The sequence below is a fragment of the Melanotaenia boesemani genome, chromosome 21, assembly GCF_017639745.1.
Source record: "Melanotaenia boesemani isolate fMelBoe1 chromosome 21, fMelBoe1.pri, whole genome shotgun sequence".
NCBI classification, from domain to species: domain Eukaryota; kingdom Metazoa; phylum Chordata; class Actinopteri; order Atheriniformes; family Melanotaeniidae; genus Melanotaenia; species Melanotaenia boesemani.
The window spans coordinates 11,407,586-11,426,203 of NC_055702.1; the positions used below are offsets into that span (position 1 = coordinate 11,407,586).

Genomic DNA, 18,618 nt, shown 5'->3' on the forward strand with positions numbered 1-18,618 from the left:
GGACTATGTCTCTATAAATTCCCACTGATGTGGGATCAGCTACCACTTCACTTGTGACTTAAAATGAAACTCAAACCTGAAATCAATTCCTACCAAGTGACAGTAGTAGCAACGACAGTTGTTTACTTACTATTGTAATCATTTAGAAGGTTAAAGGGGGTTGTTATTATCTCTGAACAACCCATCTGAGCAGTGATGGGGTGAACACAAATAATGTGCGTCCCTTACAGAGGGAAGATGTGTGGCTACGGCCGCTGGGGGTTGGAGACAATCCCACAGTGACCTGACCTTGACATGTCTGAGTGAAATGGTGGTGGAGGCTAATACCTCATCATATTGAGTTTGACTTTGGGCTCACTGTAGTGGGCACCATAAAACAAAGGATAACACTGTGGACAAACAGTCATAAAATATGAACAATTAGCATAGCATCTTGATTAAAATGTTGAATAGAACCCAAGCAGAAAAAAAAAAGAAATGGACCGTACCATAGTACATACAGAAAATCCTGCTAGCAGATATTTGAGTATTTTCCTAGCATTATAATTATTATACAGCTGTTTCATAATTCCTAAAAGTATTAAGCCACATAAAATAGCTTTTGTTCATTTTGTTTTATTTTGGGCAGGATCCATTTCTGTCACATTTTAGTTTAAATAATACATACTTTTTAAACTTTCTATCAAATAAACATGGTTAAACCATCATTCCAATGGAATGAAATCATATTTGACCACTTCACAGAATGTCTACAGTAAAAAAATGAAATGTCCAGTACTCTGAAATCGGGATATAACTCATCATATCAAGGCAAGAGAGAAACTCCAGACATTATTCAGTCTAGGAGGACAAGTAGAGAGAGGTGATGGAGACACCTCGCAGACCTTTTATATATTACCTCCTGCTCCAAAGTAAGGACAAAGGGAATGAAGATGACTACCCTGTCACAGAAAAAAACAGATGAACCAGCCAAACCTGACTGAACTGTTCACTTACTGCAACCTGGGTCTTAAACACCTCACCCCAGACTAACATTATATATATATATATATACATATATATATATGTGTGTGTGAGTGTGTGTGTGTGTATATGTGTGTGTGTGTGTGTGTGTGTGTATAATTAATATGTTTTGTACATTACTGATGTGGAAATTTAAGTGTACCACAATCCTAACACAATGTTCGTAATAACCTATAATAAACTCTTTTCTTTAATATTCTGTATGATGATAAAAGGTTTTCAGTTAGGATTAATTAACATTTTTAAGCCTTAACAATATTTATTTATTTATAGAAAATAACCAAAAAAAAACAAAAGAGACATACTATGAATAGTATATGAATAATCACTCCACAATCATAATGTTCACAGGCCTATTGTTGGTGTCTGGGGCAGCTACGGACCTCAGCGAATGTATTTTCAGAATCAGAAAACTGGTGTCTTTTACTGTGCATGAGTAAATTGCAATGAAACTGAGGAAAAATGTAAAATTTCTTCGCACAATTTGATTTATTTATTCATTTATTAATTTATGTTACTGTATTTGACAGCAGATAATACCATGTTTACTATGTTCCATGCACCAAGATGCTACTGATCCTCTAAATAATTATATAAAAATAGTTATTAAAAATAATTACTAAATTACACTTTTGGTCTTGTTTTGTGAGCATTAGGTTATAAATTCTGACCAATAGTTGAAAGTAAATAGTAGGTTATTATATCATTTCAATCTATATTATATAATTATAAATTATACAACAGTATATTCCATAACTGATATTGTTCAGCCACCACATGGGCCATTTAGGCTTTTTAAAGTTCAGTTCAACCACTTTTTGAATTTTCAACATGCATTTCTAAAGTGCCACTAACTTCATTTTTTAAAGGGATAAATCAAATATTTATAAATAAATGCACATGCATACAAATATCTACTTATGAACTAAAGCAATTTACTTAGAAACTAATACACAGTTTGAAGAACTCCCAATTAATTAATTCAAATCATATCTTGTCAGTCTTTGACAACATGTAATTAAAATAAAAATAGAACTAAAAGAAAAAATAACATTTTAAAGGATTTCCTACATCAATTGGAAATACTTATCTTTGTAAGAGAGACCTGCAATGATCTTTCAGAAACATTTACAAAAATTGTATTTTGTAATTTTGGATAAACTTAATTCATTTGCTGGCTACCAACTAAAGCAATCCATTCAAACACCACAAAGATGTAAATATTCACAATGTATTCTTAACATAGTTCATATGGTACTGAATTGCTATCTGAATGCAATACGACCGTAATATCAAAGAAATGTGTACACTTTTAAAGATATCAAAATAATTTACTCAATTTGTTGTTAAGCTTGTCATTTCAAGTGTCACTCTTCAAGTCTCAGAGCATCAAGGGCTACAAATAACAAGATAATGTCAAATAACGACAGGTGGGGTACATCATTTATGACTTTAAGTAGCCTAAAAATGAGCCAATATTCATGCTGAATGGGTACAAGATGAATGCATCATTTAGAGTTCCCCATTCATCTAACAGTTAAGGCAATTTTAATCTTTATGTCGATAATGAAGATGTGTGTGGTATCAACTAGTCAAGGTAATTAATAGGAATGTCAGTGACACTGTATTAATAGCATCTTGCATAGCATCAATTTAGTATAAATTGTCGTTTTGACAAGGCACTTTAATTAAAGCTATCACACCAGAATTAAAAAGACCGTGGTAGTAATTTTGGGAGACTATCAAATAATGTTACCATCTGGTATTTTTTGCATGTCTTCTCCCCACTAATTATAAGTGATACTCAAAAGGTTAGAGGTACTTTGGCAGATGCAGTGATCACCACCATACTGTCACTGCAATAACCACAGGTCATTACATTATACATAGTGAAGATACTGTATCATGACCGGCTGTTTCATAATGACACACAATAAATATAAATGAAAACTTTGAATGCTCTGGTCACTGTTTTTATTTTGCTCATCCTGTTATTAGTATTTATTTTTTTCATATAACAACTCTAGTTTAATTTTGAAGCTTTTAAATCTGTGCATGAGCTCAATCCAAAACGTACTTCAGTCTGCAGTGCTATGGAATCAATCCTCCTGATCCCTTGTACAGGTCAGTGGTGAGCTCTGTATGGACACTAACTTATGCTAGTTGCTTCGGGCATGAACTAAAACAGTACTCCAGTATCTCACTCTTTACAGGCAATGTTGCTGCTTACTCACCCAAATCCAGTAACTGTGCTTCCAGTCAGAAAATAAGTCAGTGGGTTGAACAGCTTAAACAGGGGTCAAACTCATGACTGGGGGAACAGCCCTGCTCATCACTAAGATTTTTTAAATAACGGGAAAAATCTCTACTAGAGCAACTTTCCAGAAGTGAGTGAATTATATGAAACAACTCATGGCATAAAACATTTTTGAGTTTCTTTTATGGAAATGGAGAATTTAGAAATGGAAAGTTCAACTTTATGTTTGTCATGTTAAAACAAATGGCAACAAAAAATAGACAGATAGCTGTGCTGTTGTTTTATTGTGACTGAGTGTGTGTGTGTGTGTGTGTGCGTGCTTGTGACACTATTTTTTTTAAGCTTGGTGGAGCTCACACACCTTAAATCTGATTTGTACAAAATCATCTGACCTTGTTTGACCAATCAAATTTAAAATATGTCCAAACTCAGTCATCAGCTGATTTATCTGTGCACTTGTTGCTCTTACAATAATTAAAACAATTGCACACAATGAAAAACAACAAACATCATTTGGTAACACTGTTGCTATTGAGCAGATAGCCTTTAGGATAATTATGCTTGGCGGAGGTTGAAAGGGGGCAAGTTCATACACGGCCAGGTCATAAGATAATTTTAATCGTGATGCATACTGTTATCTACTAAAAAATGTAACAATAACATCTTACATGTATACATTTACAGTATATTTATGAATGAAAAGTCAAATTGCAATAGCTTAAATATCTTCTACTGACTTGAACTGTACAATGCATTATACAGAGCTTTTAGAACATGTCGATAAAAAGCTAAATCAGTGCGTGAGCAAGGCATGAGTCAAGTGAGAGTGATGGAATGAGTAAACCAATGAGTACAGCAGATATTTGCAACATGAGAGAGTGAACAGCCTTGACCTCTTTGCTGACTTGTGTTTTCAGTCAGTCTTTCTGGTTACTATGCGACATGCTTTGTTTCACCTGACGTGCAATTATTTTTTCCATTAAATACACAACATGTATTTCACTTAGTTTTTCTGAATGAAATTTCAATCAAAGGCCATTACACTCTTCAGACAGAGAAAGTTTAGAAAAATAACAAGACGCAATGGAAAAGAAAATAATGCTCTGTCAACGGAGATGGAGAACACAAAAATAATCATTTGCAAGAAGCAGGTGATGCATATGTTAAAGTGTCAAGAAGCAGCGGAGAAATTAATAGCTTTCTGCCATAAGCATTCTCTGATAAATATGATTACATTTGCATACTTCATTTTACTCTTGATCTGCTGTCTTGGTGATTCTTGTGATTTTTGTGCGCCTGCTCCAAAAGGAAAAGTAATTTTCATTACTGCTCAGACATGAAACAAGTGTTTTGGGTCTCATTAGTGATTTTTTTGCCATCCATTCACTGACAGAATCCACTGGTAAAATACAAAAATATATCAGCAAAAGCTTGTTGGATAACTATGAATCATGGGTAAAACAAATGGTTAGTTTACATTTAGTTCAGACAGATGCAGCATTTAATTACCCAGACTACTTCTGCAATGTAAACACTGCAATGTGAATAATGTGTAAATCAATGATTTGAGGAGATGGTTGTGGGGTGTGGGGTGGATTTGTTTTCTAGGAAGTGTTTTGTGCCTCATTAACTTATCAATAAGACCATCTGACATTGTCTTCTATTTGGCCTGATGAGGAAGGCTGTCCATTCCTGTGTAATAGCTCCACATTAGTCCCTATCTTAACATGCAGCAAAAAAATCCGCTCCTAAAACTTTGATAACATGGTTCACACTTTATTCACAATTGCTAAGTACACGCGTGTTGCCCATCTTAATAAAAGTTATAAATCAGGTTTAAGCTGCCAAACGCAAATCTCATGTTAGGTTTCCATCACCATTAAGCGACTTAATAAAGGTGTGGCTTTGGTCACGTTTACGCCATAGATCACTGAACATACAGAGCATCCATGCTCCCTGGGAGTGGTTTCAAAAAAGGTGCTGAAATATTTGTGATCATTTGGCCTTTAGAAAATGGTTTGTAAAATATTAGATAAGACAACTTGCTCCTGATCTGATAATTAACAGTACTTGTAAAAATTGTTCTTCAGCACTGTTAACATTGTATGCCTTCAACATAGATTTAAATTGACACACATATCCATCCTCTTTGTATGGTGAATCTCTGGGTGACAGTATTTGCACTTTTCCCCTGCTGTTTTCCAGTTCAGACTTCCAATTAACCTGTGCAAAGCGTGACACCAATCACAGGACGCTGTATCGACAACGAGCATGAAAAGAATAATGCTGTTAGGATGATGTAGCTTACTGTGGGGGGACTCCTCCCTCACTGGTGACAGAGAAGTTTGCTCCAGTCATTTATCAAGTCCTCTCTGGCCACCGAGGGGCTGGCGACTCCCAGGGCCGCCTGCTGCTTGGGGGGCCAGCGTGCAATATGTGCATTTTAGGCCTCGGGTGGGCTGGCAAAAACTGCTGATGTGCTCAAAGCTGCTAAGTTTGATGGATTTGTTGTTGTCATTTGCTTTGGTTCTGTTCCCTGCAACAAAACAAAGAGAATCATTAACTCTTTTGTGCCGTGTGGAACTTTTATGGGTTAGGGATAATGCAAAACGAGATGGAGTACAGATGGGGTCAGCTGGAGTGTTCTGCTGCAGAAGCCTTCCAGAATGGAGCGCTGAACATGCATGGATGATCCTCCACAGAGAGCTGATTACAGAATGATTTAGTGACCACTGATATCCCCTTTCTTTCTCAAGCTCCCATCACTGAGCTCATTTCAGCCGCAAGAGCAAAACTGGCAGTGTTCACCACTTATTTTTATAGCCATTCTCTGTTTAGCACCTCGTGCAACGTTCTGGCCAGGCTCAACTGCAAGCCATTACTGTGTATCACTGTTAGAGGCTTGCAGTGTTTACTGATGCAGGCTGGCACAGGTTTGCTTCAACATTTAGGGCAGCTGCAATTTTGGTAAATCTAAATACAGACATTTCATGTATTTAGCACAAATTGAGCTAAGCTAAAAAAGAAAACATAGAAGATTATTTAAATATATTAAAAGCTGAAAATAACTGATTAGGCATTAAATGAAAACAGGGTTGCTGCTTCTTCTTTTGTTTATTTTAGTTTATTATAATTGTTTTGTACTCTTTCCAAATGGTAATGTGTCTTCTAATATTTTGTGACCTTGAAAAATGAATTAACAGATAAACTAGGGATTAGTTAACTTAGAAGTACTTATTTAATTTGAATAATATATATTTTTACTTTCCTTCAGTCCCAGAAAATCTCTAATTGTGTGTTCTTTTTTACTGCCTTGTAATGTAAAAGAAAAGATATATATCAACACATATATATCAATACAGCAAGCTACTCTGTAAGGAAGGATGATACTAAAATCTTAGGCATTAAACTCAAAGTTTAATGCCTAAAATTATACTAAGTTTGCAATAAACACAATGCAGCTGGGCACAACAAGCTTCCGACATTTTACAAACGCAATGTATAAATCAACCAGTTTAAGCTAATTGCTTTCCATTTGTAAAATAACACAAATTGTAACGGATGAAGGGACATGTTTGATTGAAAGTATGTGACCATGCACTTTCTAAACTTCAAGGTGAAGACTTATGTCCTCAAGGGAGAGTTGAGGATCAAGACAAATTCTCTTATTTTTCTCTGTCAAGTCATCACAGTCTGAGACAAAATACAAATTGAGATTGTAGCAACTGGCTGCGACAGTTTGCTGTAGACTGCAAGGGTTACAGGGGTGATTGAGTATGTGTTTGACTGCCCGAGGCCGAGGGCTAACAGTACTGTTACACAGACAAGGTCGTCTCAGAGAGAGAGTAGCCTCAGCACATAATCCCAGGGTTCCTGACAACTACGAACAGAGGCTGGTCACAAAATTGATTAAGGTGAAGGAACAATCTTTGAAGAATAAGATCATGAAGACAAATGAAAAAGTTTAGTTTCAATGAAGAACGGCTCAACAAGATTTCAGTCTTCAGTTCTCACTTTTGGTAATCTTGCCTCCTACATGGAGCATAGGCACTGAAAGTCTACATAATACTTTGGTGTTAATATTCCCTTCAAAAAGCAATATGATATATTGCCTATTGAGGGGTCAGTGGTCATAATTTCATTTAGCTTAGTGTCAAATAAGCATCCAAGAAAAATGGCTACACTATACAGTAGCAATATTTTATCAATACTGACCAGAGGCTCAAGCCAGCCTTCATATGTTCCCCTTACTCTCATCAATAACGTATAAGGGGCAAGTTATTTCCCATATAAAACTAATCTTTCCCTTTTATTGTATTTTAATGAAACAGACTTCGTTCTAAGGCAGTAATTCATTCCATTTGTTATGTTTGGACAACTCATTAGAATTATCATCTATTATCATTAGACTGAAATTTTAAGCTTCTTCTCCCTTGAGATGCAGTGCGTTTCTTTTCTTCGGTTTGCATTAAAACAAATGTGGACCTGCTGATGCATTAGATTAATGTGCTCACTCACTGCCTGCTGCAAAGCTCTACTCCAGTTTAAAAACTAGACCAAATCTCACTTTGTTTCTAGCATCACCAGAATATGTTTTTCCCTTAAAATAGTCCTTTGCATTAGTATATTTTACTGTTCTTTTTGTTCACTCTAATAAACAATGAGTGACCATCAATTCAAGCTGAAAATACTAAAACACAGACCAGGTTTGTATACACCAAATTACACATCCCAGGAATTTATTTGCGTCAATTTACTGACTAAACTAATCATGCAGATGTCAAGCATTAGCGATACTGACTTCATGTAACATTTACTAAATCATAATGCTAATGGCTTATTTAGACTTCCAGATCAAATTCAAAGTTTCTTATTCTTGCTGAGTTTTCTCCACCACATCAAGCACATTACTAATTGCAAAGTTATCTTTTTTTCTAGAATAAATAAAGTTGATTAATTAGCAAGTCAAGATGATGTATGCAGTATAAATCACTGTCATAAAAACTTACTGAAACGTTTCATTTGCATTGCCTGACTTCTTAATTACATGTGCCTAAACTTTACAGATTTGATGGAAAATGAATAACACACAGGGTGAAAGGTTTGAAAGAAAATCTGCTAAGTAAAATAAGTCAAGATGTTGGAGTGATAAGTGGGTTTGAACAATGTACCCATTATTTGTTATCTATTTAAGACATGATTTATAGGAAATGTTTAGTTAATTGCTGGAATGCATGTACAGTTTCCACTCTGTACTTGGTCGATGCTGAGACATGAATATCAATGTTGATATTAGTGTCTGAAATTCCTTTACTGTATGTTATAAAAATGACATTACATTAGGTTAAAAAGATATAGATCTGATGGCCATCAAAATCAGCACAAACTTGAATAGGCACCTCTTCAAATGCATCCACAAATTATTCATGTTTTAGGCACCACAGAGGCAGAATTGATAGGCATTTGGAGGGGACTGGGACAAACATATCTGCCCTGGCATTTTGGCTTAAACCTGTCCATGCACGATCATGCATACCACAAAACTTTGTGCTCCCTTAAATGTCAATATCAACCGTGCAACTTATTAAAACCACTAAAACCATACAGTGGGAGGAGACACATTAAATGTTTTCAAACAGTTATATTTTAATAAGACAAAAACCTATTCTCCAGCATAGTGGTGGCTATTAGAGCAGCATTTATTCTACTTTGAGTTGGAGGAATAAAAAACAAACAAACAAAAGAACAGATGAGAAATAATAATCAAAATAAATAATACTAAATAAAGTAAGAAAGCTACTGATTTACTGTTGATGAATGATTAAAAATCATTAAATAGTTTTAAAAAAATCAGGTTCTCACTTTTAGTAAGAGGATTTGGTTCAGGAAGACATAAAAGAACCAGATTTAAGGGATGCTGTTTAACCAGTGAACCCAACCAGTTAACCAGTTGTTCTGTTGAAAACACTCATGTCATCAAGTAATTACATAAATGTAAGGAGACAAACTACTGCAGCAATAAAACAAATGTTTAACTGACTAGTTATCCCTTCACCACACTTTGTAAGGAGCTAGCGTGTTCACCGCTAACTATCAGACTTACTGGGTTTAATGTGTCTCTTTCTAAAGAACAGAACCTCAGAGATATGAAAGCAGTGCTGTTTATCACAGCTTCTAACATCATCATCATCCTCCAAGGCAGCTGATGAAAATCCTGCTGCAGTCAAACTGTCAATCCTCTTTTAAACTTTGACAACATCTTCTTTTTTTACCCGTTTTTCTTTGTCTTTTGTTTTTAAAACGTGGTGTTTCTCTGCGCCTCCTCTCCATTTCCACTCCTCAGTTCTGACAGGTAGCTGCATCCACTGGCACAGAGCCAAAATGGGTTTAAGGTGTGTGTGATTGGTTGAACCTGATGTATGCCTGATGGCCAGTCCATCCCTGGCAGGGATACAGTATATTAATTGAGCCGTGTAATAAAAAAAAATCAAAAACAGATTGTTTTAGCTTTTTTGTACTATAACTTTAAAAAGGAGACCTTGGGAAGTATTGGTATTTTCTCTTTAACTTTCATACTGTCATACTTGAGCTTCATTCACACAGAAGCAGTGGCTAAATGCTTGATGGTGGGAAGGCATCATACTGGGATTTGTTGCATGAAATTAGGCACATGATCAGTTTGGTGATTTGATTGGTTGGCACCTCTTCTGTGGCTTGAACTGTTCTCAACTGTCTACCACTGGCAAAGCAAATAAATGGATCCAGAATTCAATCCTGCAAAGCTAGGCATCATTTCATTCAAAGTAAATTTAATGCAAGATAGAAACACCTGAAAGGTATTCATGTGAATCTTATGGGGTTGTCTTCTGCCAGCTGTCAGAAAGAATTCTGGTTTAAGGAGCATATGTTTCACTTGTTTTGACCCACAAGTTTGTTCTCACTTCTACTGACACTTGATCAGGAGCCCACTGTGTTGGTTTTTTATATGCACGGGTACACCCATGTCACTTGTGGACTTACAGGGTCTCTCAGTTTGGTTTTGTTACAAAGTCAGAACATGTCACCACAGCAATACAGGAAATGTCGACAAAGCTTTCTGCAATAAAATGTATTTTATTGTGTCTTTTTACACATAAGTGGAGTTTGTTTAATGCTTAACCTCAACCAGTGACTTTCAAAGTGCAACAAAGCAGTACAGCAGTAGAGCTGAGAAAGTCTAAATTAAAACAAAATGTTTAAATAAACACCAAAAGAACAGTGTGTCTACCCCCTCCTCTCCAACCTCCTTAAAAGTTCTGTGTTACTTGTTTATAAGGTAGAGACAGAGAATGATGTTTACCATTTGCCGTGAAGCAGTTCCTTGTGCATCGAAAAGGGACGCTGTGAGTGTATCCCATGTGTTGACAACTAATTCTTGACCAAGCACCAAAATAAGACAAATTGGAATTTAAAAAACAAGTTGGAAGGAGGCTATGTCCACCACTTATATACAGTCTACTGTATCAGTGCACACCATCATCATCACATCTAATGTTTGTGAATCCTCCCATGTGCCATCTCCAGAGGGGTCAGTCAGGGTTAGTCCTTTTGTGTCTTGTATTACTTCTATCGGATTGCCTTGGTGATTAGAACATCTTTTATTCATAATTCCAGTGAGGATCGGATTGTCTTTCAAAACCTAAACAAGTGTATCAATTTTACAGTTACATTTCCTAAATGTGGCATCTCTAATACAAGATTGTCCTGCGACCATCAGAACTTCAGTTCAATTTTCAATTCAAGTTTTATTTAATCACGTAATAAACAACAAATGTGTTCAGTACAAACACAACATTATAAAAGTGACTGAAAAGACACAGGCTGAAGCATAATGCTCATATGTAAGCCTGTTCTATTTAACAAATTCAGCTACCCATCAACACGTATATATTTTTCAAATAAAGAAGAAAAAAAAAGAACAAAACAGTAAAAAATCTAATAAGCTAATGACATGAAGTGGAAGAATAATGAAGCAAAATAATAAGATAACACAATAGCCTTCACAAATTATGACTCTTATAGCCTTCAAAAATCACCTTAGAAACCATCCTTTTGAAAACCAAAAATGAACCACAGGTTCTTAAATTTATATAAAGCATCATTTCATTTTTTTTTTTTTTTTTTTTCCACCTGTCTTGTCCAGCATCGTTGCAAACAGAATGAATGTCTGGCTGCCGTCTGATGCCGGGCAATTTTACTCTATCAAGCAGGGATTTATACTACATGTATAAAGTCCCTCTTGATGATATGAAAAACTTTATTAAATCAAACTCTTAATGCTGGACTCGACCGGAGGGGACAGAGAGAGAGAGAGAGAAAAGAAAGGAGAGAGAAGAGGGAGGGGAGGGAGAGGGACAGAAAGGGTGTGGGGAGTGCAGGTGGGGACTTCAGACATCATACAAAAGACCATGTAATCCATACTACTTACAACATATATAGCTACGATCATCCTAGCCAGTAGGTCATTACAGAACTAGTTGATAATAGTAACAATAATAATAATCACAATAATAATAATAATAACAATAATAATAACAATAATAATAATAATAATAATAATAATAATAATAATAATAATAATAGTAATAATAATAATAAGAGTAATCATTTCATAATAAAACCCCAACAATATACATCTCCTTTTCATTTAGTTTTTTGCCTTTGGTACAGTAAATTTGCAGACAACTCAGGAATCATACTAATAGGCTCATAAGATGAAAAATACATTTGTATACTGTCTGGAAGAAACTTTGATTTAGCTTTATACATTATTTGCAATATTTTGAATCTACCAGATCACTGAATTTTATAACATGTGATTTCATAAACAGCTGTGGCACTGTATGTGAATAATAATCCACCTGATTAATAATCCATTTCTGTAGAACTATTGCACTAACAGTTGTATTACTGAGAAGGTGAAAGACAAATATCTGGGATCTTTAGAAGGATAATGATCACTCCAATGTCAGACTCGGGTCTTGCAGGCTTCGTACTTCTCTGTGACACCTCCTCCAAGACACTTTCTTTCTATTCAGGAAAATTGCACTGCAATTGGTATTTAGGTAATTGATAATCCCTATGTGAGTAATGTGTCAATTTGGCACCTAGATCCTATTTTGGCGGCCATCTGGGCTCACTAAATTACCCCCTTGAGAGCAGAGGTTATAGATAGTAATTATTCAGAAGTCATTTAGTTTTAGAGGTGTTTAGTGCTTATCTGCTTTGCTCTTAAAAATGCTGACTTGATGCTCACACATTTTTCTCACCCAAAATTGGAGCTTTACTACAAGACATTCACTGCTGTAAACAGTAACTTTTTGGTACGCATCAAATTTGAATGCATTGATGATCTTCTAGTAAAGTAGTAAATACAATCATGCTGGGTTTTTGGGAAGTGACATGATTTATTTTCCTGTATGATTATGGTTAGGTTTTTCTCTTTTTTTAAAATGGGGTTGGGGGTTGGATGGGGGGAACTTTCCTGGCTCTTCTTCCATGCAGATTACATGTGTGATCTGTGTGACAAATGTTAGACTTACTCTGGCTTATCCAACATGCAGTGTCTGTGTAAGTCACTTACTTATTGCTGAGGCACTCTGTCAAATTGATTATTCAGTCAACTAATTCCCAGTCTATGTTTAGCTAAAGTATGATAGACTCATTGTGTCCCGTGGGTGCAATTCTCATTTGTGTGTCTGCCTGTGTGAGTGAGTATTTATGTGAAAAAGGCTAACTAATCAACAAACTGGGCCAGAAGCTGAATATTGAGCAATCTGGGACAGTTGTGAATGTGCTCTAGGGCTCATCACAGCCAAATCTAGGAATGTAGTATTTGATAGACAACAGCTATAAAGCAGAATGATCATAGAACGGTTGTTACAGAGCTTCATCTACAGCTGATCATCCTATAAACTGGAACGTTTCCCTGCACAAGCACAGCTAAATAAAAACTGTCCAGGGAGGTTCATCTCAATGTTGATGATGGGTAAAATATTTTATGTGCACATTTTTATTCCTTGACATATCATGTGAATCTTCACAAAATTTAAAGCATCCATGTATCCTAAAAAAGCATTTTAGTCGTGTATATTTCCAAACTGAATTAAGTAAAATTAAATATCAATATATATATATATATATATATATATATATACATAAACAAGAAACAGGAAAATAGAAGAGACGTATTTCACAAAATGCAATTTTATTTAAAAAGAACAGCACTTCAGAAAGTTCTGGAATATTTTGGGGAATATAATTTTTTAAAGCACAGACATTTAGAAAAGCTCAGCATTTCAAAACATAATGAATAAACATCACAGACACTGTAAGTGTATGAGGGGACGGGTAAGTAAGCATCACATTTCACACGATTATTCAGAAAGATGTTGCTGTTTTTAGTTAAGGTTGTATTTGGTTGTTATGTTTTCTAAAAGTTGTGCTTTGATTACTGAAAGTGTTGTTAAACATCTGCTTTATTGAGTTTATTGTGTTAATCTAAATATGTGGTTTTCTATGTTTCTATGGTGTTTTTTCATTGCTGTTACCAGATATTCTTGTATTATTTTTCTTTTTCCATGAAAGTGAATACAGAAGACATGAAAGCCATAAATAGCAGTCTATATTCATTACAAATCGTGTAGTCTTCACCGACATATGAGTGTTTCTAGAACTTTTTCTTTGCTGTGAACACATCATACTGTTCCTAACCTACTATCTTGTGCTTTGCTTGAAACACAACCTCACAGTCATGCTCAACAGGTCAGCTCAGGCCTTAAGAAGAACACAGTTCAATACCAGTTGGTCACACAACAACACCCTTTTTATTTCCAATTGGTGCAGAAATATCTTTATTACATTATCTGGTGTGTCTTCCAAGCAGAGCCCTCAGAGAGGAGAGCAGTGGGTGAAAGAGGTCATGTAGAACCAGACGGAGACACTGGCATGACACTGTGACATGTTAAGATCCCCTCCACTGAGCTGTGCCTTGCACAACAACATGAAACAAGGAAATGAGCCACAAATGCTTTTCTGACCCCCCCCCCCCCCCCCCCCCAACCCACCCAGCCACTCAAATGTTTACACACACAGACAAACAGCACACAGATCTGTAGGCAGGGATGGTAACAATAAAACTACTGTAAAGATGATGTTATTAGCAGGATTTAGCTTAAGTGATAAATGAAATACTTTGACAAGATTGGTGGAAATATGATTTACAGTGTGATAGAGGGTTAGTGTTGTTCTGTAGACAGCAGTGGGCTGACTGTGTTCATCTTGTTTAGTGTACTAAGCTGACAAGACTCCACTGAAAGGGAATTATATGTCCTCCGCTGGGTCTTCTCTCTAAATGAGAGCCATTGCCCCTATTAGATGAAGGTTAATAGTCATTTGGTGAAGAAAACAGCTGATTTTATATCTGGTCCAGAATGCAAACACAACCAAGCAAGACTTGTATTTGTTGTGCACTTCACCAGAGCCTTTCATGTTCTTGGAACCTCAAAATATTTTAATTTTGACCAAGTGAAAAGATGTTTTCTTCCTTTTGTCTGTGCCCAGCAGGCAGGAATCAATGACATTTGAAATAATTGTTGTTACAGGGGTAATCTCTGGAGGGACAATGGGGCAAAACTGTAGAGAAGATTTGAGTAAATTACTGTGTCAGCTTCTATTTATTTGCAACTAGATTGCCAGAGGCAGCACTTCAAGATAGCCATTAGGAGTCAGGGCAATAAAGACAGAGCATGTAGCCATTGTCGAAAAGTTAGCGTGTAATGCAGCAAGTTATCATCAAAGTGCTCCCTGTGGAGAAAGCAGGGCGCACACTGGGGAGAATACATGTGAGGAGAACCAATTATAGCTTCTCAAATCTCTCTTTCTCTGAGGGAGAGGTCATAAATAGATTGCTATAGTTGTGTACACTTGCAGTATATCTCTCCATATGGAGGCTCTTCTCTGTGTGTATCATTAAAGGTACTACCATCCTTTAACTGAGTGCACATGCCATACATGAGTACAGTAAAAAGCTAACAGCATGAATCTATCCTTTTAAAAAGTTTTAAGCGAAGTTATGTAAGTTCTGTGGTGTATTTGCAAAAGAAATCACTATGTAGTTCTGCACAGCTCAGTTTTGATCTCAGTGTAAAATCATTTGATAGTAAAGGTTAAAACAAATGTCATTAGAGTAAAAACACTAAAAATGATCAGGAAATTTTGACATTTTAGAGAACCTGCTAGAGTTGTACTATAAATTTGAGCTGTTGAGGTTCTGACATTTTTGTAATATTAGTTGTGTGATTTCATGCAACATAAAACGTGGTCATATAAAAATTTACTTAGGAAAAAGTGGCCATGTTATATTGTCAGAGCCCTGAAAATGTAAGGAATTTATGTCTGATCATGTGTAACATGTTGATTTTTTGTTATAAGTCTTGCTTTAAATTTGAAATTACATCTTGTTCTAAGGTTATTAGGTACTGCTGCTTTGTCAAAGCTCCACAACTACTTCACAAAGCATCAAAACTACTTAGTTAAGCACAGCAAAACAATTTACTGATAAAATATCACTGAAAATATTGGGTTAGAAGAATAGAAAATCCATTTTCTGAGTTGAAAAATGGGACTTAATTATGTTTAATCCAGCATTTGGGATATTTATATCAACATACAGTGTGCCATGTGTGAAATTTTCATACATGGTGCACTGAAACTTGACACTAAAGATTGCTGTACATGATACCTTAGGAGGATGCTGGGCTATGAGAGAGGCTGAACACTTCTTAGAAACTTATTTGAGGGCAAAAACTTGAACTTTAAGATTTGAGCCTCCAACTATCAGTTTTCTGGTAAATAAACAAATAAAGAAAAAGGGCAGATGTAGTAGCTTGTCTCAGTAATCACTGAATATTCAATAATGTAACAGCTATGTTCTTTATTTCATACACATAGCCTCAGAGATAGCTAAATCTCTTGGGAAATCCCAATTAATATGCCAATTTTATGAATGATGTGAAAGTACACAATTAGCTGCAAATTAAATCACATGAAGCAGCATTGAAAACAGGCTAGCATGAACAAGTTAATCCTTTTACACTGTAAAAATGTTAACTGCAGTTCTGAGGATATTAACACAAGTAATGGTAAAACAATGAATATGTAAGAAAGCCATAATCCGCAGAAAAGACACCTTTTTAATCCCCACCCACTCAAATATGGTATGATATCCAGTGGAGGCAGTGACTTTTAAATCTGGGTCTTAAGAGAGGAGGGGGAAGGATCAAACAATGAACAGGAAGTGGAGATGAAAAGAGAGGCTGCATTAATTAGATGACGGCGATGGGCTACAGCAGCAAAGACAAGGCAGGGAGAAAAGGGATTGAAACTGTTTGTAGGGTCTGCCAAACAAATGGTGCAGGTCCCTGCGGGAAAGAGATTATTATAGGCTCTGTGTCTGTCAAACATCGAACACAATACAAAAAAGGAAAGGGAGGTGGAGACGGTGGGGGCCCGAGGCAGTGCTGCAGCCTCTGAGGGCCCATGAGGACCCAGGCTCTCCGCAGCAACACTGGCCCTGCCAAAGAATGTCTGTAATCCGCAGACTGACTGAGGTGATCTCGTTGCTCTCCCCGGCAATGCAGCAGGCTTCTCTATTGTCACCAACGCTCAAAGAAGGGAGGGAGAAGGCCAGAGGGAGGAGGGGGATGTGGCGAGGCACCAGGGAGGTGGTGTCCTTTCTCAGCCGGGCCTTATGAGAGCTCCCTGCCATTGTCCAAAAATTACAATTGCACTTTTCTGATCTTTTGTCCAGTCCTGTTGACAGTGGTTATTGACTAAGCGGTTGGACATGGAAAGGATATGACCCCCACCTTTACCCTCCCTCCTCCCTTTTTTTTTTTTTTTTTCGTCTTTGGGGGGGGCTCCATGAACAAGAGAGGAAGCAGTTTTGACGTTTACATGTAGCATTAGCCTTAAAAAGGGTTTGTGAAGGCTTATGCGAAAAAGGAAGACAGAGAGGGGCGGAGGCTTTGGCTCTGACAAAGATGGCAGAAGACACAATGAGCAAGAAAGAAAGTTGGAAGAAGGAGAAAAAGAGGAGGAAGAAGAAAGAACAGACTTTCAGATTTTTTCCCCTGCTTCTCCTCTCAAACAGATGCTGAGGCAGATGGTCGTGAATTAGCAGAAAATGGGCAAAAAAGGAATGAGACAGTATATTATAGGCCCAGGGAGGATGGACGTGAAGAAATAAAGATTAAAGCCCCTACTGCAGAGGGGAGGAAATCTCACCCACGGGTTGTGGGAGGTCTTTGGTGTCATCACAGAAACATAATGTACAGCAGCTTTGGTGATGAGCGATCTGCTCTGGGCCCTGTGATGCCAAAGACCCATCATATGGCAGCAGCAGGACATCATATCTCACAGAGTGGGGTTCTGTAGGTGAAAAATATCATGTTAATGTAATAATGATTTTAAATTAGATTGATTCAGTAATGTGTCCCGAAACTCAATAAATTGTTTTTGTGTATCTTGATTTGTTTAAGCTTAAATATAAACATGTCAGTGCAATACATTTTAAAAGTGAATACTAACAGCCTTAAAGTAAAGATTTCCCTTTCATAGAAGGAAAATATAAGATAAAGTTAAAAAAAAAAACTCAAACAGTCATCTAGATGTTATACCGTTCAAACAGAAAAAAAGCAGCCATATTATCAGTTTTATTCCGATAACCTCTTTTTGGCCTTGTACTATATTCTGTAAACCTAAAAATAGATTGCAAGCCAAGCCATTTTTTGCAGGGTATCCATTAGTTTGAGAGATTGACAGAAATAAGAATAGTGAGAGAGCAGACTGGGTTAAGACTACACAACATTACAACCAGTAATTCTGGCTGCCTATTAGATTTATCTGTTGCAGGCTGAGGGAAAGCATGCACTTTGTCTTCAGACATGAAAACAGCATCTCAAGTGTTACAATTCCAGAGGGGGTAAAGTGGAATTGCTGTTTTTACATTTCTGTATCATTTTTGCCCATAAGGAATATGGATAACAAATGAAATATTCAGCCACATTGTCTGATTTATCTCTTTTATTATCTGCAAATATCACCCCGGCAATTTAAAGGATAGCTCGCTTCATTCTGGGCCTTTTCGCTGGGGGCCTGACAACCTATCAACTTTATATCGCATAAACAGGTCAGGATTGTATGAGCATTCCTATGTGTGAGGTTTTGAGCTTGCAGAATTTCTAAATAGAAACTGAAAAAAGGGGCAAAAAAGAGAGAATCCTTAAGGGGAGACTACA

The 18,618-nt window shown here is 36.5% G+C and overlaps 1 protein-coding gene across 1 annotated transcript in view; it reads left to right on the plus strand.

Annotated features, from left to right (window-relative positions):
* LOC121632993 (paired box protein Pax-2a-like) overlaps window positions 1-18,618 on the plus strand; it is a 70,737-nt gene that overhangs the window by 573 nt on the left and 51,546 nt on the right. The gene's annotated exons all lie outside the window — the stretch shown is intronic.